Here is a 26,536-nt window from a genome sequence, read left to right on the forward strand (position 1 = left end):
GTATATTTATTTATGGCATGTCTTAAAATGCTATAAGTTGTTAAATTAAACTAGAGCTTTCTAAGTATGCTAGCTCCCCATAATGCTTCTGAGTAATAGTAATACAGGGAGTGGGAGATTTATATTACCAGAGAGTGGTGCATATGCATAGATGCCATGAACTGAAATTTGTTAAGTAGAACACACCATGTAACTTCCATTGAAATACATGGGGGAAAGAGTTTTATGGAGGATAGTAAATGAAAAATAAGAATTGGCCCTCCTAAACAGGGGCAGTTGACACAAGCAGTGACACTTGTGCCTGGATATATTGGTTCAGTATGAAGAGGCAGCAACAGAACCCATAATTATTACTTCCACAAGTGAAGATCTACATTTTTTTTGATGAGTAGAGTGTGTTGAATTAGATAACTTATAGTTACCATTGGGCCTGTCACGTAAATTTTGGATGGCATTCCCCCAACTTCTCTGAGGTTGTATAGACTGTTCATAGAGCATACAGTATTGTTAACACTAGAGACTGTAAATTGGTGTGTGCTGTCTTTGGCAGTTAATATGGCAGTAATGGTTTGCTCTTTGGATGGTTGTGTTCTTGGAAGCCATTTCAAAAACTTAAATGGAGAAACAGTAATGGGTGTAATTCCAGATGGCTTAGTCAGTTTAGCCCAACTCAAGTGCAGGAGATAATGAATGAACTAAGAGGGAATTAGGTATTACACTGTTCTGCTTGTGTATAACATGAGTCTTAGAGTAGAAACTAAAGTGCTAAAAGAGGCAGTTGGAACAACACAAACATCATGCGCCCTCTTCATTTCTAAAAATTGCCATGGATGTGGCTTTGGAAAGCATGATCTTAACTCAGCCAGATGTTAAGGGTCTATTACAGGAGTGCGTGGGTGAGGTTCTGTTGCTTATTCTGTGCAGGAGGCCAGACTAGATCAGTGGTTCCCAATTTTATTTGGCCACAGAATCCTTTTAAACTCAAAAGAATTTTGCAGAACCCCGAATACCAGCCTCATATATATGGCTTAACCCCTGTCAGCGCCAAACCTGCCCCCCTAATCCCATGACTAATCCATTTTAGTCCCAAACCAGCTCCCGGGATTAACCCATCCATCCAAACTCCTCCTGAGTTAGCTCCTCCTGTTCTCACCCAGCATGGCGGTTTAACTTACCGTAACCACTGCTGCTCCTCGTCTCTACTCCTGAGGGCCCAATTTCATTGGCCACCCTCTGGCAACATGAGAGGCCTGTTGCAGCCAATGAAAGGCAAGGATGACGCAGGAACTGCAGGATACATCTGTCTTCCCTTCCAGATAGCCATTGGCTCCCTTTGCCCCACCTCCATCGCATGTGTGCTGGCTGCTTTGCTAGGGAGGGGTTTCCTGCGGCTCCCTGCCCCGGTGGAAATGGAACTAAATTTGGTTGGTTTAACGTCTGGATCCCTCTGCCATCCTGGCGGGTGTTAACTCAGTTTAGTTCTACTGTTTCAGTGGTGGCAGAGAGCCACAGGAGAGTCAGTGGTGGCAGCATCTGGAGCTGCAAATGACTTCTTAGAGCTGCAGGTTGCCGACCCCTGATAATGTTCTTGTAGAACCCTTATTTTCACTTCATGGAACCCCAGGGTTCCCAGGAACACCATTTGGGGTACACTGGACCTGCTGGCCTTAGCCTATGAGTCTGTTATCATCCAAAAACTTCACCCTGGCTAGTGGGGCTGAGTCCTCATACTCACTGGTAGGGGGGAGAGCTGGTCAAATGTATTTTGATGGAACATTGTTCCAAAATTTGTCAATGTTTTTGTCAAACCAAAAAGCTTTCTATAGGAAGAGGTTTATTTTTGACATCAGTCCCCTTAGTGGGGAAAAAAATTAAAGCAGTTTAATGAGGTCAGAATGTTCGAGTTCATAAAGACAAAAATCTAATTTTTTCTGTATCAAAATGATCATATCAAAAGTTAATTTATATTTTATAAAATAAAATATATAATACACATCTCTGCACTGGATCCATGGCTCGTAGTCCCTAACTGGTTGGCCACTTCTGTATTATACTAAAATATTACATTCCAAATATTTGAATCACTGTGGTAGAGTGCAGTTGTTCCTGGATGTGTTCTGCTGTGCCTTGAGGATGTATCAAAATATCATGAACTCAGACTGCATGAAGCCATAGTGTTCTTGAGTTTGTTTCATTGGACACAGTATTACAAGTGACAATCCTAAGTGACCATGAGCAGAACTCATTGTTAGGCTGAGTGCAAAATGATGACTGAGGTTTCTGTAGCTAATGTAGTTCTGTATAAAATGGATAAATGCAGAGGAGCTCAAACAATTTCTCTAGAGGCAGTGCTAAGTGCTACTGAACCAAACTGTAAATCCTGTATATAATGGAAACCACTTCAAGCCTGGGGGTGGTGCAGCACCCTAAGTGCCCCTAACTCCAGCACCAATGGCTAGATGTTACCAAGATTGGCAATTGCTTGTCCTGTCCTGTCCTGTAAACACTCTTTGTGTCTTCATAGCTTAGCTGGTGAATCCTTCTATAGATCTTTCCAGAATCACAGGCTGTGAAGTAGAGAGGGGTACAGTATCCTCCATTCTGTCGAGAAGCCGCTGTGACATTGATCATGGAGAATTTAGATCTTGGCTGGGACTGCTGTCGGAAGCTGGCCAGAGGAATATGTAATAATGATTTGCTGAAGCAGAACATGCTTTAACTGCTCTATACATGCCAGGTTCCTGAGCAGTGGTACCCTGTTCTGGGTCTCTGTTGGTCATCTGGAGATCCCTGGGACACAAGAATAAGAGTCTGAAGTTTCTTAAACCAGCAGCTCCCAACCTTTTTTTGAGGCAGTGACCCATTTTAGCAATTCAGTAAGACTGTGTAACCCAAGACAATTCCAAACCTGGGAGAGAGGTTCTTCCCTTGGAAAAAAAAAATGTTTATAAAGCCATTCCAGGTGCACACCCCACCTGCTGCCCCCAATCTTAAACTCCCTGCAGCCCCAAATTGCCTCCCCCACACCGATGCTTAAACCTCTCGCAGCCCCAAAATGCTCCCCCCCACCTATCTCACAGAGCACTGCAGCTTCCACCCACTGCTCCTTCACGGGGCCATTGCCACCTCCTCTCCATGGCTTCCCCCAGCCCTTCTACTCCCTTTCCCCACCTGCAGTGCAGACAGTTCCCTGCCCTGCTGCATGGAAATGGGACTTCATTTAGTTGGTTTAACAGCCAGGTCCCTCCTGCCGCCCGTTAAATCAGTTAAATTGAGTTCAATTTCAGTGTGCCAGGACAGGGACTGGGAGCCAGAGGTGTGAGTGGTGGCTGCAGCAGCAGCTGCAAATGGCTCCTTAAAGAGCCAAATGCCGCTTGCAGCAGCCCAGCTGACAACCCTTAGAAAATCTAATGGTGACCCATGTTTGGGTCCCAACCCATAGGGTGGGAATCCCTGTCCTAAACCCTCCCCCACCCCCTCCCAAGTGCAAAGTGTTTGTTTGTCTTGGGAGTTTTCTGCTGGGGTCAGTGGTAACTTCTGTCAAGATAGACTCTGAAGTGAAGGGTACTGGGGCAGTGTCAGGCAGGTATGTAACTAATTCTTCTAGTTTAGGTATAGTTAACAGATATTGCTAGAAGCTTCCTGAAATAAGAGATCCTGTTGTAAGGATTGCAAGTTGAGAAAAATAGGTTTTAATCATTGCACTCTTGGCCATCAGTTTCATGGAGGTTTTGGAAGTTTTGTGCTGAGGAGTAGCATGAATGAATGAGTTCACCTGAAGCTCACAGATCCGCACATAATGCAGCGCTGGAAACCATCCTGGAAATGCTAATCATCAGCTATGGAAAAGAGAGACCAAAAATAACCAGATTTTTTTTTTTCCAGCAAGGGAGTTCTGACAACTAGAAACCCTGTCTGCAATTTAGCTCGTCATAATGCTGTTTTGATTAAAAAGATCATTTGCGATTAATTGCATGATTAAAAATATTAATTGTGATTAATCACACAGTTAAAAAATTAATCCTGATTAATTATGCAATTATTCATGCTGTTAAACAACTATAAGACTATATTTGCCCCATTTCCTAATATAAGTTAAAACTACCTCTTTTGACACTCTCTTTTCCAATAACATCCCTCCTGTGGCAGGACAATGGATGTTGCTGGACCAGAGAGCACCTGGACCATAGAGTTGTAGCTGTGCTTGGCACAGCAGAGTCCTGCTGCTGGCAGGGAACCCTGCTGGCAGTCTGATTTGGAGAGCCCCCAGGACAGCTCCAGAACAGGGAGCCAGGTTGGGGAGCTCCACTACAGGGAGCAGGCTGCGGTTGGGGAGCCCAGACCCAGTCAGATCACCACCAGGAGCCCCGCTGGTGGGAGTGGGGGGACAGATGAAAGCCAGGCTATGGCACCCAGCCCAGCCAGCAGCCCTGCAGCTGTGGGGACCCCAGCACAGCTGTGGGAGTCTTGCAGTCCCAGCACAGAAAACCCCTGCAGCCCAGCTGCTTGCAGCTGGCTGGGGTGTGAAGCCCCTCTGGCAGCCCTGCAGCTGTGGGACCCTGGCTAGGGGAATCCCAGCAGCCCTAGCTGTCAATGTGCATTAAGGCCTGCAATTAACGCATGCATTTTTTTAACACATTACTTCTGTCCTATGTTAAACACTGGTGTTAATGTGTCTTAATTGACAGCCCTAATTTAAGAACATATTTTCAAATGGACTAGTGTATGGGTCGTGAATTATGAGTTTTCACAAACTTGTGTGTTTTAGAAACAATAAGAGCCTAAGCCTCGTCACACATGACATGTAACATCTTCAGTAGAACATGAAGGCACTCATCCTGCATAATCAGGTCCCAGATTTGGCGCCCAAAAACATTCTTCAGATATTTGCGTAGTTCGTGTGTTTCCTGACATAGTTTATTTTAAAAGTGAATACTTCTGTGCTCTTAAAACATCATTCATACCGGTAGCTCGGTACTTGTGAGCAAAGCCATCGTGCAGCCAAGCCAGTTTGCAAGCACAAACGGTGAAGTAAAGTAATTCTTCTTAAACAGATTCAGGACCAAAGCCAGCAAAACTTTGCTCATATAAATAATCCTATGTGACTCAACAGGGCTAGTCACAGGAGTAAGAACAATTCATACATTCATACTAGCAGTTCAGAGGAGAAGAGTATTGTCAAGATCGGTTTTCTAAATAAGCTGGAGGTGTGTAAGATGGCAAGGTTATGTTGAATTCTTTAGGAATTTTATGTAGCGAGCAAAATTAAAGTTTTCCTCACAACTTTGAAAAGTGTTGGTCCTTTCTATCCCCAGGGCTTCTGCCTTTGCTACCTGTACCCGTGCCGAGGAGCCTGCCAAATTCACTGTACATTTTGGTCAATTGCATGGTTGTAAAATTTTTTTAAATGGCAAATTTCATGATTTCATCTATTTAAATCTGAAATTTCTCAACGTTGTAACTGTAGGGTCCTGACCCAGAAGGAGTTGGATGGGAGGGTGCAAGGTTATGGTTGTGAGGTTGCAGTACTGCCACACTTACTTCTGCACTGGTGCCTGCGGAGCTGAGCCGTCAGTCAGCAGCCAGTGTGCTCTGTCTGACTAGCTCTGAAGGCAGCAGTGCAAAAGTAAGGGTATCACGGGTATAGTACTACCATCCTCACCCCTCCACTTCTGCTGCTAGGGTGCTGCCTTCAGAGCTGGGCACCCGCTCAGCAGCCACTGCTTTCTGGCCAGCAAGCTCTGAAGGCAGTACAGAAGTAAGGGTGTCAATACCGCAGCATCTCCCTAAAATAACTTTCTGACTCCTGGAACTTTCTTTTGGGTCAGGAACCCCCAGTGTGAGAAACTCTGGTCTCCCCAGTGAAATCTATGTACTGTTGGGTAAAAATACACAGACCAGGTTTCACAGAAGCAGACCCAGATTTTCATAGCTGTGGTTTTTGTGGGGCCCTACCCAGCACTTCTAATCCCCTGACTGTCCCATTCTAGTCTTTCTGCTACTCCCTGCTCTCTGCTTCCTTCTTTCCCTCTCCTTTGGAGTGGTTTTTCTGTACCTCATGTATTTTGGCTGTCTTTCCAGCGCTTCCACTCCTTCCGATCTGACCTGACATGATTACTTTAACCATCCAAAGGATGAGCTTTGTATCCCATGCACACTTTTCTCCCAGAAGTAGTCCAGTGTCGTCCTCTGGTCTGGCTGGGTTTCTCATTCTGTCCCCTGGGAGAAACTTCAAACCATTTCAGGATTGCTCTAACATGCATTGGCTGAAATGGCCCACAAAGGGCCACTTCGCCGTGTGGGAATCACGGAAGCACAACAGTGCTCCAGCTGCCCCACATAAATGCCTGCTACATTGAGGACAGGAAGGTGATGGCATAGAGCTGGCTATAGCTGTCCACTATTTACTGCTTCTTCTGTACAGAGGAAATGTTTGTGATATGGTCTTGCCACCAGGTTTTAGCTTTAATTTCACGCACTTCTGTTGCCATTCTAATTATCTTATGTTCCTTTATGATGATGATGCAGAGGCAGAGTTCCAAGAGTTTTATCCTTCACTGCAGCCTGCATGTATGTTTATCAGTTACGTTATTCACAAATAGGTTGAAGGTCAGAGGGCACTAATTGGATGAACTAATGAGTTTGTGACACTAGCATTCTTGGCCTTTACTTGGATGCCAGTATGCTTTATATTTCTTCAATAATCTGATGTATTTTTGTCCCTGTGAGATTGCACTGATTTACAGTGCTTAAACCTTTTGTTTAAATCATCCAAGTTGTGAATTTTCTAATCACTACTCTTTGACTGGAGAACAAAGTCGTGTTTGACTGACACAGCCATAAGGTTGTTGGGTGGGAAGAAAAAAAAGTCCTTTTCACTCTTCCTCTTGCTTTTGTGAGTCTCACAGTAATAACTCATGTAGCAAATTAAGCTGTATCTCCAGACAGGCTTTTGTCTTTTACATTTTTTAATTATTTGTTTTTTTTTTTTTAAGGATGAGCAGTTTGCTATTTACTTATTACTTGTTTTTTGTGACCTGTTTGAAAATGCCATATCACTGGATTTTTGTTTTTAAAAAAAAAAAAAAAAAAAAAAAAAAGACAAATATCTAAACAAGAAAAAGAATGGGGGAACTGCTTCTGAGGAAGCTTGAATGTATTCCCACGTCTGATATTTTGATTAATTAAAAGTCCTCATTATGTTCCAATTAGCTGCTGCCCAATACATTCAGACTGCAAGTACTATGTTATAAGGATGATATGTATGGAGGTGGACCTGTCTCATTGAGGATTTGAGATGGAACAGGGATTCTGATGAGCTGATGCTGGAACATCTATGATCCAGATAGGGAGTTATGCTGGCATAAGCTGTTAATTATCTCACACAGATACAGGGAAGGAGCTCAGAGTGGGACAGAGGATGAGAAAACAGTGATAATGTGGTAACCTTCACAGGATGCCCTTCTATAGTTAGTGCAAAACATCTTCTGCTCTCTCTCACTGTTGTTAACCCAGATATTCAAAACTACTACAATGATATCTGAAAATTGTCTTTTTTACACTAAACATGTTCTGAGGAAGGAAGATGAGTAGTCCCTTGTGATGAGAAATATTCTTTTGATGTGTGCATTTAATGTGTTACATAGCAGGCTACTTAAAAAACCAAACCAAAACAAAACAAGAAAAAAAATGTTCTGAACCAAAAAACCTCCACTACCACACACATATTAGGGTGAAAAGAGATGAGTAGCCCTGGAAAAATATCCTGTAATTGACCTATAAGCCATCTCTTCCATAGGGCAGGATTGTTCCAGGGTGCTTTCTAATATATTTTCCAGTCTAACTGTTCCAAGTTATAGAAAGGACGCTTGGAATGCCAAGTGCAAAAAATACGATGCTGACACTTTTAGTATTTTTCTGTGAAGATAAGGATTCACAAAAAGACAAGACTGTTCTAAAACTTTAAAACTGAAAAGATAATGACTCAGTATATGGATGTTTAAACTTTATATTTAATTTTCAACTTGCTCACTACAGAGCAGCAGTAGAGAGAGAAAGGTAGCATAGCTTGCTTTCAGTGCTATGACTAATTTTTGCTAGCTAACTAAATATAAATAAACCAGACGTGGTTCAAGCACCTTGTTAAAGATTGGCAACAGAGCAGTGAGCCCACAGTCAAAAGTATACTCACAATTTAAAACTCAAGGACATTCTTGACATGCTGTAGTGGTACAAATTAAAGCATTTTGGTGTTTAGTGTTTTGTATAAAAATATTGTGCATATTTGTTTGCACATACATAAGTAGTGGAGAAATAAATGATGGTTTAAGGTTTTGATCACACTGTATTGAGATTTTGTTTGTATTATACATAGATGGCAGCCTCTTCGGGGGTAGGTCTTTGGGCCACGTCAATATACACGTTCCGCTTCCAAATGTCCAAGTCTTTACTTGCCAGCAGTCCCAGGGAGTCTTCAGTTCATTACCTCATGGTGCCATATCCTTAATGGCTGGCAGGGGAACCCAGGCCCACCCTCTATTCTGGGTTCTAACTCTGGGACCCTCTAGTCATCAGCTAAGATCTGTTCTTTCCTGGACCTTCCTGCCTTTACCTGAACCTTTTTCTAATTTCCACCAGCCCCATCTGCCCCAGGCTTGTCAGCCTCTCATCTCCCTCCTCCCAGGGAATAACTGTAAGTGACTTGTCTCTGTAGCCCCAAACACACCTCCTTCATCCCAGGGAGTAACCCAGGAGCTTGCCCCACTGCTGCCAATTTCTTGTCTTCATAAACTCAACAGAACCAGTTTCCTCCTTGGCTGAGCTCCCTCATTCAGTTATCAGATTGCTTAGTCACCTGATTCCTCTCAGCTGTGGCCTGGCTGGTTAACTGGCCCCCTCCTTGGTCCACATTAACCCTTTGAAGGCAACTGTGGGAAGAATATTCTATAAGAAAGGCCTATACCACAGCACACCAACTGGTATTCTTTGTAAATCATACTTTACAGTAAAAACTACTTCAGAAATTTTTTAGGATTTTTAAATCTTTTGAGATTTGTTTTGTGTCATTCTGCCTGCAAGGAAAACTTTGACTTCCACTCATTTGTACGCACTTCTGAATTAGCGAACCCCTTCTGCTACTGAAGGCCATTTAAAAATGACAGCAGAAACATACTCAATAAGATTCAAATGTAGATACTGTTGACTGTATAAATCAAAGACAAAAACGTAGTGATCATACAGGTGACTTTACCTTTATATTTAATGGCAGATCACATATCACGAGAAATGCAGAGAATGTGTTTTTGAGCAAATGTAGCCGCACTGAGAAATGTGTAACTGATAGAAAACTTCATTGGGTGATAACTTTCCTATGAAAATACCCTTTTCACAGTATTAGTCCCTATTTTCTTGGGTGTTTTTCCAGTGCTATATCACACTCAATCTTCTGCTCTATATTTCCACTTCTCCCATCTTTTTTTTCTTTCTTCCACATTCCCTGTATCTGTTTCTCTTCTGTCCTTTTTTTTTTTTTTCAACTGTTCAATAGCAAGAGTTTTCTAAAAGCATATTTTGTGACTGATCTCTAGAAACAGCAGTAATAGTCAATTACTGGTGTACTTTGGGTACCTACATCTGAAAGAAAGTTGTGCTAAAGTATGTAACATCTCTTCCAATGGTTTTAATCACTGTGTGACAACATCATCCTAATGTAAAAAAGTTTTTCATTACAATGTACGGTCCCTATCTTCTTGGTGAGAAGATTTTAAATAGATAGTCTTCAAATAAATGTGTTCTTAGGTTTAAAAAAAGAGAAACTTTAATATTAGTTGGCTAAGGCTGACATTGTTATTGAGTGCTTTGGTGCACATTCTTTATTAAAAATAATTCTCATTGCGGTTAGATGATATGTGAAAACCAGTATAAAATGGTTCTTTGTTTTTATGAGACTTTATATCAGCTTGGATAATGAAAGACTTGTTTGATGTTTTATTTTTTTTCCCTCCACATTGGATATCTGTAATGTCTCTTACTGCTCATGCAGTAATAAAATGATCAATTTCAGTAAGAACTAGGGCTATTTTTGTCAACAAGGGAATTCATCAGTAGTATTGTTGAATTTTAAAGTACATCTTGAAAGTCTAAGTGAGTCATCTTTTGTTATGTTTTTTTGCTTTGGCTGTGGAGCAAGAGTCCAGTTTGCAAATGAATGTTGGGCTGATGCGCGCGTGCGCGCGCGCACACACACACACAGAACACCTGTGCGTGCGCACACAGTCTCTCTCAATCATGCATGTGTTTGTACTGGAAGAGATCAATAAACATGTGCACCACTTGTCTGCTTGAATTCTCTTGGGAAACAGTACTACTCATTGACAAAGTATAGTGAGATAAAAGGATAGTTTACCGACAGGTATACTGAAAATAATTACAAAACAATTTAGTTAGACATCTCAGCTAAAATTGATAGAACTTTATGGCCATGTCTACACAGCAGCGGCATTTTGGAATAAGCTCTTCCAGAAGAGATTTTTCCAGAATAGTTTATTTTGAAATAGTGCATCTACACACAAAATATGTATCAAAATAGCACTCAGCTACTTTGAAATAGAGCGTCCACGCACAATAAAGCCTATTTCATATTGGACCCACCTGGAAGTACAATAGCTTATTTTGAAATAGCCCCTGTTCCCTGTCTATATGGCCCCTATTCCAAAATATCTATTTCAGAGTAAGCGCTATTCCTCATACAGTGAGGTTTACAGAATTTGAAGTAAGCCATCTGCTATTTCAAAATTATTTGAAAATAATGGTTTTGCTGTGTAGACGCTCGCAAAGTTATTTCAGAATAGGGGCTATAATTCCGAAATAACTTGGCTGTGTAGATACACCCTATGGCAATGTCTACAGATGCCCCTCCCTTTCGGAAGGGGCATGTAAATGAAGCAGGTAGAAAATGCTAATGAGCTGATATGAATATTCAGCACTGCATTTGCATAATGGTAGCCATCTGGAGCATTGAAAGTGCTGCTTTCAAATTGCAAACTAGCCATGTAGATGGGGTTCCTTTGAAAGGAAACCCTAATTTCAGAAGCACCTTCTTTCCAATAAAATGTGTGTTTTCCATCAATTGTATTGACAGCTTCAATCTTCATATTGTTTGGAGGCCTCACCAGTTACTCTTTTCAGAGCAGCAGACATATGTTCTGCTGAGAGCTGCTGGTGTGTTGTTTCACTTGTGTGGTAGATCATGCCTGTTCCTTGATTTTTTTTAATCTTCACCATGGTATACATATTGAACATTGAGTCATAATAGAGAAACCTCATTTTGACTTGCTCATAAGACCATAAGTACAGCCTTACTGGGTCAGACCAAAGGTCCGTCTCGCTCAGTATCTTGTCTTCCAACAGTGACCAATGCCAGAAGACTCAGAAGGAGTGAACAGAACAGGTAATCAATAAATGATCCCTCTCCTGTCACCCATTTCCAGCATCTGACAAACAGAGGCTAGGGATGCCAATCCTGCCCATCCAGGATAACAGCTAATGATGGACCTAACCTTCATGAAGGTTATCTAGTTCTTTTTTGAGCCCTTTTGAAGTCCTGGTCTTCACAACATCCACTGACAAGGAGTTCCACAGGCCTACTGTGTGCTGCATGAAGAAAAACTTCCTTTTGTTAGTTTTAAACCTGCTACCTATTAGTTTCGTTTGATAACCCCTAGTTTTTTATAATGGGAACAAGTAAATAACTATCTTTATTCACTTTTTGCACTTCATTTGTGATTTTGTAGACCTCTGTCATATTCCCACCTTAGTCTCCTCTTTTCTAAGTGAAAAGTCCCAGTCTTTTAAATCTCTCTTCATGTGGCATCCGTTCCAAACCCCCTAATTGCTTTTGTTGCCCTTTTCTGAACCTTTTCCAAAACTGGGGTTTTGTTGACAAAACTCATGGAACATCTACACACACAAACTGTCGACAAAATGTCATGTAGGTGCTCCGGGGAGGCCCTTTTGATTTGCTTTTGCAATTCGTTGTAATCTGTCAACAGAAGTTTTGTCAGAACAGCTCTACCACCAGTAACTTCTGTAGACTTATGCCTTTAGTGTAGACATAGCCACTGATTTTAGTTCGGTTGTTTCAGCGGTGGTGGCCTCTGGAGCCGCAGAGCAGTCGGGTGTGGCAGGGAGCCCATGAAAAGAAAGCTGGCAGGGCAGCGAGCTGCCCCACACAGGGGAAGTCTAAGCCAGCAGAAGAGCTGGGGAACGGGGTAGCCTAGCTTGCCCATGCAGTAGTCTCACAACCACGCTGAGAAGGAGGTATCAGGAAACAGTGGGGGGATGCAGTGGCTGCAGTGGAGCTGCACATGCTGAGGTGAGTTAGTTCTGGGGATGGGAGAGCGGGTTTGGGACTCAGGGACTAAGCCTGGGGATGCGGGGGAGGGGGGATAGGTTTGGGACTCGGGGACTAAGCCTGGGGATGCGGGGGGGGGGATAGGTTTGGGACTCAGGGACTAAGCCTGGGGCTGGGGGCTGGGTTTGCAGGATGAGGGGTGAAGCTTGGGGGTAAGGGGCGGATTTGGGGTCTGAGTCTGGTAAAGCCTGGAGATGGGGGTAACTTAACTGTGTGCATGCTGTTCTTAAAACAGAGGTGACAAAAAGTACGGTTTGATGCTATTTATTTAGAAACTGATTTGTATTCACATGCACTGTAGCTCTTGACGTATTGATTTTGTAACTGAATTTGAAAATATGGCTCTTCTCACTATTTCGGTTGCAGACCCCTGGGCTAGTACAATGTGGATGATCGCAAAATAAATATAATAGTAATATAATACTATATGAATTGAACATATGAACTCCAATAGTATAGGATCTATTGACATATCATGGTACTGTCTATGAATGAGAAGATACACAGTAGAACACAAAGCTACACATTCATATTACATGTTGATTAGTAACAGAGAAAGCCGTGCTAGTCTATGTACTATCAAAACAAAAAAGCAGTAAAGTAGCACTTTAAAGACTAACAAAATAATTTATTAGGTGAGCTTTCGTGGGACAGACCCACTTCTTCAGACCATAGCCATACCAGAACAGACTCAATATTTAAGGCACAGAGAACCAAAAATAGCAATCAAGGTTGACAAATCAGAAAAAAAATTATCAAAGGTGAGCAAATCAGAGAGCTGGGGCGGGGGGGAGTCAAGAATTAGATTAAGCAAAGTATGCAAAAGAGCCCCTATAGTGTCCCAGAAAATTTGCATCCTGGTTCAAACCACGTGTTAATGTGTCAAATTTGAATATGAAAGAAAGAGTTCAGCAGTCTCTCCTTCCAAAGCAGAGTGAAAATTCTTCTTCAATAAGACGCAAACTCTTAAGTCATTAACAGACTGGCCCACTCCATTAAAATGTCGACTAACTGGTTAGTGGATCAGGAGTGTTTTGATGTCTGTTTTGTGCCCATTAACTCTGTCTGAGAGAGTGTGAAGTCTGTCCAATATACAAAGCATCTGGGCATTGTTGGCACATGATGGCATATATGATGTAAATTGAGGAACATGAGAATGTGCCCATAATTCTGTGACTAACCTGGTTAGCTCCAGTAATGGTATCTCCAGAATAGATATGTGGAGATTTCATAATCAAGTTCGACACATTAGCATGCGGTTTGAACCAGGATGCAAATTTTCTGGGACACTATAGGGACTCTTTTGCATACTTGGCTTAATCTAATTCTTGATTTCCCCCCTCCCCCCCCGCTCTCTGATCTGCTCACCTTGATCATTTTTTTCTGATTTGTCAGATTTGAGCAGATCAGAGAGCAGGGGGGGAGAGGGGAAAAGAGTGTGCAGTGAACCAAGCATGAAGCATTCTGGAAGCAGAGCTGTGTAACTTTTTTTTTTTTTTTTTGGGTGCGTGAACACAGTATACAGGTCAGATTGGAAATGTCCATGCATATGCAGTATGTTGTAACAGAGACGTTCCATTGGGTTTATCATAGAAGTCAAAATCAATGTCATATCTTTAACTTCTGTTGATTCATTAAATGTTGGTCAGCTATGTGGCTTACCAATGTTCCTTGCATGGTGTTTTCAGAAATAGCTATTTAGTGTAACTTCTCACTAATGCATTAGTAATCTTGAGCAGGTGAACACAGCATGCACATGTAATTCCTTTATGTATTATTCTTCTAGTATATCTATTTTCCCATGATGTAAAAGAGATAGTAAAGAATCCCTCCCATCTTTGTTTTAAACCTTCTGCCTATTTGTCATTGAGTGATCCCTGGTTTGTGTGTTACGTGAAAGAGTAAATGGCACTTCCTTCTATTTAAAGACCTGTATCATACCCCCCTCAATCTTCTCTTTTCCAGGAGAGCTTGCTGAAAAGCATACTGTATCTGGATTTTGCCCCTGGATAAATCAAACATATGCAGTGGGAAAGAAAGGAACCATCAGGAATGAATTCTGCCAATGCTGAATAGGCAACTCCAAAATGAAAATCAGGATTGTCTAATTATATTGTCTTTGTTAAGAAAAAATCATTTCTTAAAAAATCCTCTTTACTTTTCATAATTCCATTTACTGACAGCTGCGTTGAGAGACTCACTTTCAGGGCAAGTGACACTTGTACAGTGCATCATCACATGCAAAATAGGGATTAAAATTGAAGATACACATCTCCTAGAACTGGAAGAGACCTCAGGAGGTCATCTAGTCCAGTCCCCTGCCCTCTTGGCAGGAGTTCCAGCTCTGGCATGGGCTAGGCTGCTGGCCATTGCTATGGCCCCAGCCCCTGCCCCACTGATGCAGGTCCTGCCCCAGCCTTGCAACTCTCTGTTCCTGCAGTATCCATGGTCAAGCTGGATGATGGATGTTGCTGGATGAGAGAATTCCAGATTTAAGAGGTTGAACTTGAATAGATTAATAATAGGTCACTTCAGTTTTTTTCCAGGCTCTATCCTTAATTATTAACAACACTGCATACAATAGAAAGGATGGAAAATATGTTAAGCTTTTTCTCTCCCTTTCCCAACTGTGTTCTTGGTTAAGAATAAATTTGGGAATTTAAATTCAGCAGGTGGCTAACTTCTTATAGACTAAACAAGTAAGATGCAAGAATACAGAGTATGCCTAGTGAAGGAAAGCCTCTAATAATGTAATCTCCCAATAGAGAGAAAACAATCTGGAAGTCAGCATTCTCTCTAAGCTATAATAAATGTATCTCACATTATATAGAGAAGGTTGAGGGTGACTTGATCAGTCTGTAAATGCTTACTATACCTGGGAAACAGTTATTTGATAACTTGCTTTTTAGTCTAGCAGACAAAGGTGTAGTATGAAACAAAGCCTGGGGAGTTGAAGATAGACAAATTCAGACTGGAAGTCGGACGAACATTTTTAACAGTGAGAGTAATTAACCATTGCAACAATTTAAGACAGGATGTATTTCTGGAAAATATTCTCTGGGAATTAGTTTGGAGGTAGTTCTATGGCCTGTGTTATACAGGAGGTCAGCTTTGATTTTTCCCCTCTGGCATTGTAATCTATGAATTGTGTTTGGAGTATCTGCAACCAGGTGTTTCTCAATCTTTTGGGCACTATTCTGGGTCTTCTGCATTTGACCCATGTTGGAGAGTGAGAACAGCTTCACTCACAAGGTGCCTAAAAGTATAGTTCCACAAAGAACTAACACCTCTGAGACATGGTCTGTGTATTAGTTCTGCCATGAATGCAGGAAACTGGACTGGGTGACCTCTCAAGGCCCCTTCCAGTCCTAGGATTCTAAGACAGGATTGTCCCTTGCTATGCCTTTCACTAAGCTCAGGTAACGCTCCCCACACAGCACAGTCATCTTAGTGTCCTGTCATATTTTCATCCTGAAATGTCCTTGCTGGAGCCGCTAGTCACTCTTCTGGTGCAGATGCCAGTGTTCTAATGTGGAAATGTGAGTGTGAGGAGAATTCTCAGAAGACTCATCTGCTTCTGATTAAATCCTTTTAATCTCTTCTATATATTTGCATGTGGGGAGATATGATTTAGCTCATTGTTTGTGCTGATGTTCGCAACCTTCTGATAGGAAAAAGCGCTGTAAATGTCACTTCCTAAGTCTCCGTGGATGCCAAAATCAATTGAGCAAATCCCTCTCTGAATGTGAAAATTGGTCATTAATGGCTTTTAGTTGCCTGATTTTTCTCAGCCAAGTCCCTATTTTCCATGCACAAATACAGTATTGTTGGATACAATTTAAGCGGCTTCCTTTTTATGTTTTTAGTTACACCATAATTTGCGAGTTTGCTAGTTCATGGCTGGTTTCTGGTGACTTTATGAAAGAGGTCATTCTGCTAATGCCCAGACAGAGTTCTTAGCAATCATATTTACTGTTTCTGCATTGTAGAGATGTAAGGAATGTTCCAGCAGGAGCTCAATACTGCTGAAGGAGTTGGAGAATGTGTCCTTCAGAGATCATTTGCATGAAAATGCAAAAGTGTGCATATGTAATGCCTTGTAAACAAAGCCTGATGGGAGCAGGCAAAGCAATGAGGTGTTGTCTATTGTAAACAGCATGTTGTTGTAAAGTCACAATTTATGCTATCACCCAGTGTAAGAATTGTGGAGTCTTAACAATGCTTGGTTTTGTGGGGGTACAGGGTAGTCATCACTACTGTGTAAGATATGGATTGCAGAGGGCCCCCTCCCTCAACGCATTGTGAGGGTGAAAGGGGGAAGGCATAGTGGTTGAATCAGCGGCTGGAAACCTTTTGGCTATACAGCTGTAAGACTGGTTTGAATAGTTCTCCTGCCAACTGTTCAAAGGTAGACCTAAAGATGGGTCTAGAGCTATTTTGTAAGAATCCACCTTGGTGGATACTGAGATTCTGTGGCTGGGCCCGGAGCTGAATACCACTGTGAGCTGAAATCACTGAGAGCTGGAGTCACAGGGTTTCACCTACAGTAAAAACCCACAACACAGTGGTGGGTGACTGGCGGCCGGCCAGCAGGAGCAGTGGATGGATGGCAGGCACAACCAGTGGTCGGCTGGTAGGAGGAGCAGCAGGCGGTTGGCAAGAGCAACTGGCAGATGGCTGGTAGGAGGAGCAGCCGGCAGCTGGCAGGCACAACCAGTGGCCAACTGGCAGGTGCGACCAGCAGACGGCTGGTAAGAGAAGTAGCAGGTGGCTGGCAGGAGCAACCGGCGGGTGGCCAGTGTGGCAGCTGGCAGGGAGCAAGCAGAATGCCGGACCAGCACAAAGGTGGCATTGCCCTCAGGTTCGATGAGGGAATGCATCAGGGTGATGTGTCAGGGCCTGCACGGACTGGACAGAGTTGTAAGTGGGGCATTTGAAAGGCAGGTACGAAGAAAGTTTGGGTGTGTAGATTGGCTGGTTACTCTATTGGACTGTTGAGCCTGAGAGGCAAGGGACACTGCTCAATTCATTTGAGCTGGGACAGTTACTTGAGGATTGGTTATGAACTCTGGGTGTGGTATTTTCCCAAGCTAGTGCCATATGACTTTTCTGCCTCTCTCATTAAAAGTTTCTTTTCTACACTCAGACTATGTGCTTGTGAGTGGGGAAGTGTTGCACCTCCCAGACACCCAGGGTGGGGGCGCAAGCCGGTTCTATGTGAGATGGATGAAGAAGAACCCCTAGATGTTGAACCCGGCCCTGGTTGCTGCCAACTTCTTCCGGCAGAAGGGTTGCAGAAATAGCTAGCAAAATAAAACTGCTGTCAAAAGGAAGTTAAATCTCCTCTTCATTTTCATGCTCTTTACTAGCAAGTGCTGTCTGACTGTCTCCTTTTAGTAACTTGACTGTTTGATAAGTAATTAGTCTGGGTTGCTATCATTTTCTGGTTAACATTCTGTCTTCTGAAAGGCTAACATGGAAATACAGTACATGCAGTGCTACCCTATCTGACTTACAACCACAAATTTCTTTGTAATCACTCCAAATGAAATGGTGTTTCATGCTAATGATTATTTTTTGCTTTAATGTTACTAAAGAATGCCTTCAAATTCACTTATTTTAATGAATGTATTTGTCTCTGAAGTTTGGTTCCAGAAAAATTGCATACATTGTGACTGGGAATTTTCAGTGGCACTGAAGATAATTAGGCAGCCAAAGTTCATTGAAATTAAGTAGAGTTTGGGCACCTAATTTCTTGATGGTCCTTTAAAAATTAACTGTAAGACTGCTAATTGTCTTTTGTACCATTGCTCTATTTTCAAGAGATGTGCCAAGCAGTTTTGGTAGCTAATTTTATTGACACACACAAAATACAGTATCACATGTAGTATCTATCGAGCATCAAGAGCGAGACTGATATTTCTAAGGAGAAAGTAGAGAGACCAGTAAAAAGAATAAAGAACAACAAAAGCCCTGGAAATAAGATCACGGAGAGATGATCAAATACGGCAGAGAAAGTATGATTCAGGAAATACACCGACTGTGTAATATAGCATGGAAAGAAGGGAAAGCACCTAAGAAATGGACAAGATCCATGCTAGTGACAATACACAAGAAAGGAAGTGCATTGGAGTGAAAGAACTACAGAATGATTGCCCTAATGAGTCATCTAGGCAAGTTGATGATGGTGATGATACTGATGGAGAGACTGAGATCACTGACAGAAGAATATCAAGCAGATAAGCAAGCAGGAGTCAGGAAAGATAGAAGTATCATACAGCAGATATTGGCACGAAGCTTGATAGTGGAGAAATGTCAGTGAAAGAACAAGAACATCTACAGTTGCTTCATCGGTGCATCATCATACAGTGTAACTATTTGGATATACCTTTCCATGTCCAGGCCAGGTGAGGTTATAATGGACTTTGGGCATTAGTAGACACCCCTTACCCTCATTAGTCTATTAAATTGAGGGTTTACTGTATCCTAGTTTCAGTCACTTAACAGATTGGTTGCCAAGCTTTCTTTTGAAATGGGTTTCTTGCCTAGAGCCCAACTTTTAATTTAGCAGGGGGCTGTGCTACAATAAGGATACACTTCTCAAGGCAGGCTTCTTAAAAATTCAGTGTTTCGCTGCGTGCTCTGTGTCCCCCTGCACTTCTGAATAGTAGAAGCTGAGCTTGGATGTCAAGGGATGGATCACTTGATAAATTGTCCTGTTCTGTTCACTCTCTCTGGTGCGTCTGGTACTGGCAGAAGTTGGAAGACAGGCTACTGAGCTAGATGGGCTATTGGTCTCACCCACTATGTTCTTGTGTTTGAAGGAAATAAAGGCACAACACTTCAGCCCATTATTAGAGGCTATCTGGAACCACCGTCATCGTCTTTTTTTTTTTTTTAAGTGAACTTCTATGGATAAGTAACCCATATTGTTATGGGTTTTTTTAAATATGTGTATATTTAGAATTTTTAGTGCATGGTCTGCATTCTTCTTCCACTGTTGAGAATTGCTCTCAACTTCACTGGTTAGAACAGCCAGCAACACCAAGGCTACGTCTACACGTGCACCCAACTTCGAAATAGCTTATTTCGATGTTGCGACATCGAAATAGGCTATTTCGATGAATAACGTCTACACGTCCTCCAGGGCTGGCAACGTCGATGTTCAACTTCGACGTTGCTCAGCCCAACATCGAAATAGGCACAGCGAGGGAACGTCTACACGCCAAAGTAGCACACATCGAAATAAGGGAGCCAGGCACAGCTGCAGACAGGGTCACGGGGCGGACTCAACAGCAAGTCGCTCCCTTAAAGGGCCCCTCCCAGACACACTTTCATTAAACAGTGCAAGATACACAGAGCCAACAACTAGTTGCAGACCCTGTATATGCAGCACGGACCCCCAGCTGCAGCAGCAGCAGCCAGAAGCCCTGGGCTAAGGGCTGCTGCCCACGGTGACCACAGAGCCCCGCAAGGGCTGGAGAGAGAGTATCTCTCAACCCCCCAGCTGATGGCCGCCATGGAGGACCCCGCTATTTCGATGTTGCGGGACGCGGATCGTCTACACGTCCCTACTTCGATGTTGAACGTCGAAGTAGGGCGCTATTCCCATCCGCTCATGGGGTTAGCGACTTCGACGTCTCGCCGCCTAACGTCGATTTCAACTTCGAAATAGCGCCCAACACGTGTAGACGTGACGGGCGCTATTTCGAAGTTACTGCCGCTACTTCGAAGTAGCGTGCACGTGTAGACGCAGCCCAAGGGTATCAGAGAATCCTGCCTACAGAAAGAGCACAGCATCCCAAAGCAGCTTCCTACAAATTCTGATTAAGAGATGAAGAAATAGACAAGGAGGAAACTCGGAAGAATTTCTGTCCATGAAATACAAGAGGCAAGAAGAAAACAGGTCTCTCCCCAAAGAGGCAGCGACAGCTTGCAGCAATAAAGAGACTAAAACCAGCCATGAGCCCCTCCTGCTCCCCGCCTGCTTCTCTGGCTTTTTCCCTTTAATCTGCCAGCAGAATGATGGGTAGAGGAAATGAGTGTGCATGTGTGTGTGAAAGCAGGACAGAAGGACCGCGCCTCCCAAACCCTGCTCTGCTTTTTGTAGGTTTCCTCTCTCCCAAGGTGTCCAGTGGAGCAATACAATGGGATAAACTGCATTCAGTTACTACTGTAGTCAGTATGGCATACTGTTGAATAAAGGTAGATTCTCTTATGCAGTGGTGTAGCTGTGTCAATTCCCAAGTGTGAGATAATGTAGGAGAGGTAATATTTCTTATTCTACCTACATCTGTTGGTAACAGAGACAAGCTTTCAGTTTAGAGTTATTCCTCCAATCTGACTAGGAAAGATGCTGAGTCACTGGTAGTTTAACATCAGTAGCTAGCACATGTAAAATACTATTGATAATGAAGTGGCCCATTAAAGCCCTTTGAGTCACAGGAGAAAAAGTGGGATTTAAGTTAGTGGATTTGTAATAATTAGCTATAGATCTGTTGTCTTTATTAGCCCATGATTTTTAGTGTCTAGCAAAATTATGAATTTAAGTGCCCGGGCTCATCATCTGAAGGTATTATGCAGTTTCCTTTCAGAATGGAGATAGCTAGGAAAAATACAGAATGATAATTTTGTGTAGTGTTCATCCCCAGATGATACAGGGTCTTTGTCTCTCATTATTTTCCCTTAAGAATTCTTTGATTTGTCTGGTTCCACCCACATAACTACCAGGGCATTTAGTGCACTGGCTGAGGGACAACAAATGTTTTAATAGGCATTTGTAGGACCCATGAACATAAAATGATGTATTGTGGAGGGTATTGATTACTGAAGCAGTAGAAATGTATCTGCAGGTTTTTCATGTGTTGTTCTGGTAGTGGGTGATGCTGCTTTGAGTTGGTGTGCATGATCAGTGGTTGAGGTTGGAGGATTATTTGAAGCCCAGAAGAAAGGGTTCAGGGAAGTTTTATTCTTGTTCAAGGAGTGTCCCTGTGGCTGCCCCACTTCAGGTGAATCTAAGTCCATACACCTCTGTGTGATCAGAGAATTTCAGTAGCAGTGGATGCCTGGTTGGTCGCACATGCCCTGTCACAGTCTCATGCTGCCTCCAGTGATTATGTAGTATTATGAAATCACCTTCCGACCCCCCCGCACTCCCATTGCTTCTTTACGATAAATATTTTTATATGAACTCCTAAATAGACAGTAATGGGACGCCACAAGGACAACCATCTCAAAGAACCTCAGTCACTGCACAGGGTGAATAACCTTCTCCTCCTCTTAATCATCTTTATTGTTATCTTCTTGCTGGAGTTTTTGTGTGGGTACTCCATTTTAGGTGACTGCAGAGCAGTGCCTCTTAGTAGAAAATAAATGGGCTTTGGAGCTGTGGCAGATGAAACTATAAGTCAACAAACAGCATCTGTTGACAAGTGTTGCTCTCTGGCATAAAGCTCCATGAATGTGTGGGCTGACACACAAGTTGATACTTAGCAGATGCCCATAATGGACACAATGTTGAGTAAAGCTTTTGATATGGGGAGTGCTCTGGTGGAGTGCATGCAGGTTGTTAGTGAGGGATGTAGTAGTTGGTGGCACTCTCAGTGATACTTATTTGAAGAACCTCAGTTACTACACAGGGTTGAGTGATTGTCTCTTTTAGGTGGGATCTCAAGTACGGGTTGCAGCTTTTTGATTTGCCATAGGGGTTCCACTGTGTGGTTATGGGCAAAAAAACAAAGGACATTTTATTTCTATATAGAAGCAAGCTCTCTCTGGGTATTTGAAAACAAAAAAGCAGTCCAATAGCACTTTAAAGACTAACAAAATAATTTATTAGGTGATGAGCTTTCGTGGGACAGAGCCACTTCTTCATACCAGAGCCATAACAGAACAGACTAAATATTTAAGGCACAGAGAACCAAAAATAGTAATCAAGGTTGACAAATCAGAAAAAATATCAAGGTAAGCAAATCAGAGAGCAGAGGGACAGAAGGTGGGGGAGGAAGTCAAGAATTAGATAAAGCAAAGTATGTAAAGGGGCCCCTATAATGAGCTAGAAAATTGTCATCCCATTTCAAACCATGTGTTCAATGTGTCAAATTTGAATGTAAAAGAGAGTTCAGCAGCCTCTCTTTCCAAATGGCTGTGGAAATTCCTTTTCAGTAAAACACAGAATTTAAGGTCATTAACAGAATGGCCCACTCCATTAAAGTGCTGGCTGACAGGTTTGTGAATCGGGAGTGTTTTTGTCTGTTTTATGCCCATTAATTCTTTGTCTAAGAGCGTTTGAAGTCTGTTAAATATAAAAAGCATTTGGACATTGGCACATGATGGCATATATGATGTTAGTTGAGGAACATGAGAATGTGCCCGTGATTCTGTGAATAACCTGGTTAGGTCCAGTGATGGTATCTCCAGAATAGATGTGTGGACAAAGTTGGCAATGGACCTTGTTGCAAGAAAAACTTCCAGGATTGGTCTTCCTGTGGTATCGACTGTGGCTGTTGGTGAGAATCCTCATAAAGTTGGGAGGTTGTCTGTAGGAGAGAACAGGCGTGTCTCCTAGGCCCTTTTGGAATGTGGCATCCTGATTAAGGATATGTTGTAGGTCTTTAATAATGCGTTGCAGTCGTTTGAGTTGGGGGCTCTAGGTAATGACCAGTGGTGTTCTGTTATTGGCTTTTTTGGGACTATCTTGGATTAGCTGGTCTCTGGGTATTCATCTGGCTCTGTCAGTTTGTTTTTTTTTTTTTATTTTTCCTGGTGGGTAATTCAGGTTAATGAATATTTGGCAAAGATCTTGTAGTTTTCGGTCTCTGTCAGTAGGATCAGAGCAAATGTGAATGTACCTAAGGGCTTGACTGTAAACATTGGATCTAGTTGTGTGTGCAGGATAGAAGCTAGGTAAGTGTAGCAATCAGTGGGTTTCCGGTAGAGTGTGGTACTGATCAGGCCATCCTTGATTTGTACTGTAGTGTCCAGGAAATGTATTTTTCGCATGGAGTAGTCGAGGTATAAATTGATGGTGGGGTGCAGATTGTTAGTCTCTGTGGAATTCTAGAGTCTCTATACCATGGGTCCAGATCATAAAGATGTCATGGATGTATCGTAAGTAAAGGAGGGATAATAGGGGACAAGATCTGAGGAATCGTTGTTCCAAGTCAGCCTTAAATATATTAGCATATTGTGGGGCCATGTGGGTGTCCATCGCAGTTCCACTAATCTGGAGGTATAAATTGTCCCCAAATCAGAAGTAATTGTGGGTGAGAACAAAGTTACCGAGGTCAGACACCAGATTGGCTGTGGTGACATCATGGATGGTTTTCCGGATCGCTTGTAGTCCGTCTTCGTGTGGAATATTAGTGTACGCAGCCTCTACATCCATGGTGGCAAGGATGGTGTTGTCAGGAGCTTTTCCGACTTTTTGCAATTTCCTCAGGAAGTCAGTGGTATCTCGGAGATAGCTGGGAGTGTTGGTGGCATAGGGATTCAGGAGGGAATCCACATAACTGGATTGTCCTGTGGTAAGGGTGCCAATACCTGAAATGATAGGGCATCCGAGGTTTCCAGCTTTGAGTGTCGTGAACAGATCTACTTCTATGATGGAGTGGTTTTCTTTGGTGATGGGGTGTGTGTGTGTGTGTGTGTGTGTGTGTGTGTGTTAAGGTGTATACTGTAGACTTTCTCCTCAGAGCATATTCTGTGGTATCTAAGTACCTGGTTGTATTTAAAAAAAAACAAAAAAGCCCCAGATTTCTTGGTGTGTTTTGGGTGGTTACTGGACCCACGAAGGTACATGTGGTGACCAGTGGGTATCTTGTATATGTCCCTGTATATGTAATTGTCTGTGGGGTTCCATTGCTGAAGCTGATCATGGTATCCAGGAAGTTGACGCTAGTGGGAGTGTGGTCCAGTGAGAGTTTAATGGCTAGGTGGTGGTTGTAGAGGTTGTGCCTATCACGTGTCATGGTTCATCTAATATACTAAATATGGGTGAAACCATAGAGTCACTGCACCTTTGAATGAACTTGTAACTTTGCCAGATGCTGAAAATAATACCGATTTATGGCTTATAATATTATGTAAGATATTAGCCCCTTTTTTGCCCTATGATTTCAGGGTTGTTAGTGGGGCACTTCTGGAGTGGTCCCTTAGAATATATGCTGTTTACTTAAATTAAACTGTTTGCTCAGCCTGGTATTTAATTGTAACTCCTTGTGTATCTTTGCCAGACCTGAAAATGGGTTATGCGTAGCTCAAATGCTTCTCTTTCTCACCAACAGAAGCTGGTTCAGTGAAAGATGTCCTGCCAATCTTGTTTCACTAATGAGCGAAGTAGTTTGTTTAGCATTTTGGAAGTGGGTCTGTCCAGTTTTCAGGCTTACTGTCAACGGAGTATCTTGGGAATCTGGAGGCTCCATGGTTTCTTGTCAACAAAACCTTCTACTGTAGACATAGCCTAAGTGTCTTGCTGTCTTTTAAATTGACAACAGTATTTCCTATAGTTTGGATTAGGTCTGTCTGAAGGAAATACATATTATGTCTGTAGATATAGGAAGCAATTCAAAATTGAAGGGAACCTGGCTGATGTATTTGACGTTTTGAGGAGAAAAAAACTCTGAGGCTATGTCTATGAAGGGGGCATGGTAGTTAGGGTGATGGGAGATTGCTACTGAAGTTCTGCGACACGTACACAGCACTTCATTAGGCAAATTCTCCCCTGCAGCAGCATCAAAGTGTCAGACTTCAAAGTGCTGTCGTGCCTTTACTCCCCACTTCAAAGTTGCTGCAGGGGAGAATTTGCCTAATAAAGAGCTGCCTATGCACCGCAGCACTTCATTAGTAATCTCCCATCACCCCGACTACCGTGCCCCCTTCGACAAAGGGGGCAAGTGTAGATATAGCCTGAGAGTACTTTATCTAATAAGATTTTATAATGCAAAGTGAGGGCAATCATTTGATGAGATAATTTGATTGCTTTTTCATGTAAGGACTGATGTTTAGGTTTTGTCTGTTTAAAAATAACTACTGAATTAATATGAGCAATATCGCTGTGACACCAGAATTCAGTAAACATTCTTAATATTTTGTTTAAAAATGACATACTGATATACTGTATGGACTAATATTCATAGAGGGTGTTATAAGTTGCCTTTTTGTTTCCTGTTCATGAAGTGCTCTTCGATTTTTCAAAAGAAAAATAATCAAAGAGCACTTCATGAATGGGTTAATGTTGTTCTTAATGAGCTCTTTTCAATAGAGATACTGGCTATTCATCTTTACTTATTACAGGCTTGATGTTGCACAAAAATAGTGTAGGAAATAGTCATTTTGTAAAGAGAAAAATAGAGCTCCTTTATATGCTTCACATGCCATACATATGGATGTAAGAGTATGGTACGGTACACTTCAGACAAGTGTCATTTTCATTTCCATTATAGAAAAAAATATCCTCTTACATTAGATGAAAAAGGTGGACCATGAGGCTTCATGAATCCCAATCTCATGGAAGAAGTATAATTAAAGAACAATAAAAACATCACCACATTTTAAAATAGACTTCAATTGCCCAGTTTTTGACACAGTAAAGAACTAGAGAAACTAAAACTGTGAAAGTGATTAGGGAAATTCTACTCCAGTTGAAGGTGATATTTATTGACTTGGATGTGACCAGTTTTGGGCACTTTAAGGAGCATTAAGTACATGCATATTATAAGCATGTGAAAAGCTAAAGTGAAGTTGGTGGGATTACTACACTTAAGGTTAGGTATGCGCAGGCCTGCCATGAGGAGCGGAGAAGATCAAAGGGACTAGCTGCCCCAGAGTCTGACAATTTAAAAGGGCATGGGGCTTCTGGCCACCCCACAGGCCCTTTAAATCACAGCTGGAGTCCCTGGTGGCATGCACTGTGTGGCGCTAAAGGGTTGGCTGGAGGAGGCTAGCCCCAATCCCCCACTCTCTGCACGAAGCCCATTGTCCACTTTTTGCCTGGGGGACCAGCAGATCTTTCGGCCACCATGGGCATATTCTTTCTGTATCATTGTCTTTGGCACCTTTTTTGATAGAACCTTACAGCTTATAGCAGTGCATATCAAACTGTGGGTTGGAACCCAACAGGGAGCT

General features: G+C 42.4%; 1 protein-coding gene across 7 annotated transcripts in view; it reads left to right on the forward strand.

Moving 5' to 3' along the window:
• Nucleotides 1–26,536, forward strand: part of KIAA1217 (KIAA1217 ortholog) — a 508,293-nt gene that overhangs the window by 77,925 nt on the left and 403,832 nt on the right. The gene's annotated exons all lie outside the window — the stretch shown is intronic.

The sequence above is a fragment of the Carettochelys insculpta genome, chromosome 2 (assembly GCF_033958435.1).
Source record: "Carettochelys insculpta isolate YL-2023 chromosome 2, ASM3395843v1, whole genome shotgun sequence".
In the NCBI taxonomy this organism is placed as follows: Eukaryota; Metazoa; Chordata; order Testudines; family Carettochelyidae; genus Carettochelys; species Carettochelys insculpta.